The 3,119-nt window shown below is 39.2% G+C and overlaps 1 pseudogene; it reads right to left on the minus strand.

Annotated features, from left to right (window-relative positions):
• Positions 1–862: 862 nt before the first annotated feature.
• LOC123156935 (DEAD-box ATP-dependent RNA helicase 41-like) lies at positions 863–2,470 on the minus strand (annotated as a pseudogene).
• Between the last annotated feature and the right edge of the window lie 649 nt (positions 2,471–3,119).

Here is a 3,119-nt window from a genome sequence, read left to right on the forward strand (position 1 = left end):
AAGAACAAATAAAAACAAAAGCGACATGCAAGAATTGACAGTGGTCCACTCAAATGGGAATTGTTGAAATCATATGGCTAGTTTTTTTAATAAGAAAACGTGCAGTCAGTCATTGTAGTAGTTAAAATGGAACCACACTACGGTTGTAACAAGATGCGATGGCAGGACATATGGAAGTACTTGTGGTTGTGGAAGGATGTCTATAGAGAATGCCATACTACTTTCGATTACACTAATTTGTTTATATGGTTGGTTTGGTTCACCATTGTAGTTGCACTATTGAGCTAGTGAATGGTTTCCCAGTAAAGGAAACAAATAATGTCCCCTTAACATGTAATTATCAAATATGTAGTAAGAAAAATAAAGTAAACAAAATAATGGAATTCTCAGCAAGGACCTGAGTAAGATGTGAGGAAAACTCAGTATGAACATTTATTAGAACAATTACTTCTAGTCAAATGGATAAATTTCAGGTTAAAATAGCATATTTTGAGATAATCCAGAATCACAAAGGAAACAAACAAGAACCCGAAAACCATCAGTGTAACATTGAAAAAGTGAACCAAGGAAAATGCGAACCATACCATTATGAAATCAATTGCACATGAGGTAGCTTGTTTACGTTTTCTGCGTGACTTGATTGTTTCCAGAAACATGCCCTGAGGAACCGCCTTTAGACTCATTGGTAAAGCTGTGTAAGGAAGTTGCCATATACTTCAGGAGTTACGAATTCCGATACACTTTCATGACTGTCTTCCTACAAAACTTTAACCTTAATTATCAAACAACAAAGCCATATTACCGGTAGCACATACAGTTGACATCTTAAGAAAATTGACCACCTCTCTGGTATGCATGCTGGTCAAGAAGGTGCGTGCGAAAGATCTGAATGTACCGTTGCTGAAAACATCATAACCTGTGGACATGAGAGCGTCCGAAAGATCTGCATGGCCTGATCTCTGGATCCTCTCTCTAGCAAGCAGTCCACTTCATCCAGAACAAACACAAAAACGTCTGTAAGGTCAACATCGTGTTTCATCAGAAGATCAATTCCCCGGGGTGCCAACAATTAACTCGACACAATTTTCAATTCTATATATTTGCTGAGCCAAGGGGTCTCCACAAACAACTAGAGCAGTTTTAAATGGCAAATCCTTCCCAAGCACTTCCGCTTGATCCTCCACCTGTAGGCATAGCTCTCTAGTGGGAGCAAGGACTATAGCCAAGGGCTCATGCTTGCTTGTACGTTGCTGCATCCCTCTCCCTGGGCAATGTGCAATTATAGGAACTAGAAAAGAAGTTGTTTTCCCTGAGACAGTACCCGCAGAGACAAGTAAGCTTCTATTACTCATTGATGCAGGGATCATTTGCATCTGCACCGGAGTAGGCATAGTGTATCCTGATTCCTGCCGCCTCAAGACTGTGCACAAGCTTCTCAGGAAGGTCACAGGAAGAGAAACACATGACTGGATCAGGAACGGCCTCACCCTTGACACAAATGTCAAGTTTTTTTCTCAGTGAAGCAATCTGGCTGGCATGCAAACTCGGTATATCAGGAAAATTATTGTCTCTGACACAGAAGCTCTCATCACCAAAAGGAACGTTTATGCGTGCTGGTGCTTTTACTGGTATTTTTGTTTCAGCAGCAATTCTAGCAAGAAGAGCAGTCTTGCATTCCACACCGCAGATGTCATCATCAGTCTGATCACATATATATTCGCCGTATGGACCACACATAACGCAGCGAGGCTCCCCAGGAAGAGCTTCTCTCTGTTCAAAGCATCTTTCCTTCACACGTAGATCTGCAAGAGTAACAGATATCATGAACAAGATGATTTGATTCCTTGACTGAAACGTGGAGCAGAGAGAAGGCAATCATCTAAAATGTTCCCGATGTATACCGAAAATGTACAATGTATATGAAAAAGAGGTATCAATAACATATGTTTAAAAATCTTAAGCATGTATTTAGAAAATGTTAGACGTGTATATATAAAATGTTGCTGATGTATACAAAAAATGTACAATGTTTATGAAAAAAGTAGACATCAAAATTTTTTTGTTTAGCAAAATATTAGTCATGTATTCCCAATATGGTAAATGCGTGTACATATAAGATGTTTTTGATGTATATGAAAAATGTATAATATGTATAGAAATAAATAGACATAAAGAAAATAAATTTTTGAAATGTAAATCATGTATTTGGAAATCTTAAAAGTTCCTGATGTATACGAAAAATTTACAAAGAAAAACAAAGGAAACAAATAAAAAATAAAAAAATAAAAAACAAAGAAACAAAGAAAAATGAAGACAGTAAATAAGAATAAGCAAAAACCCAATGAAACCCCAGTGAAACCCCAAAAAAAAATGAAAATGAAGAAAGATAGAAAGAGAATTTCTTGAGCTTCAGGACCTGATGGCTCCCATGAAAAAAACCTGCATGGATAAGAATTGTCTTACCTGTCATGCTCTATCCCCTCCAATTCCTGCTAAAGTGATTAAAAGTCTTAATACTTCTTTCTGCAAGGTTGCTGCTCAAGATACTTCAGAGGAGTTGCTGACAACCAAACACAAGAAAAGCAAGAGCAACCCAGCTGCTAAGGGGGTCCCAAGAGCCAGCTCTATTAATTAATAGTTTCAGTTGTTCTTAGTAGACTCTTAGCATTCTACCATGAGTTTGGTTGGCTCTATCTTTTGGAAAGATTCTTGTAAAGATGTCCAGGGTGTAATCCTTCTGCTAAACAGAGCTCTCTGTCACTTTGGTACATTTTCTGTTTCTGGCTGTGATGCTGGCAGTTCTTTCCACCTGTTTGTGGTGTCTTGCTTAATGCTATATAACAGGCTGATCTGGAATGGGGTATGGTTGTATGTCTCTATGATTGCTTTTGCCTATGATTGGAACAGTCCCAAGATCTGGAACTGGTACCTCATAGCAGCCTCACCCTCTCTCTGGGACAGTCAGCTAGCAGTGGAAATACAGGGACATCTGTGGTTGGCCCTTTGGCGCCACTTGTACCAGATTTGAACCTATTGGAAGAGCCCATTGGGCCTATACAAGAGCAGGCACCAGAAGCTCTAGCTGAGCCCATTGGCCCACCTCCCATTCAACAGCCCAT

The sequence above is a fragment of the Triticum aestivum genome, chromosome 1D, assembly GCF_018294505.1.
Source record: "Triticum aestivum cultivar Chinese Spring chromosome 1D, IWGSC CS RefSeq v2.1, whole genome shotgun sequence".
NCBI lineage: Eukaryota > Viridiplantae > Streptophyta > Magnoliopsida > Poales > Poaceae > Triticum > Triticum aestivum.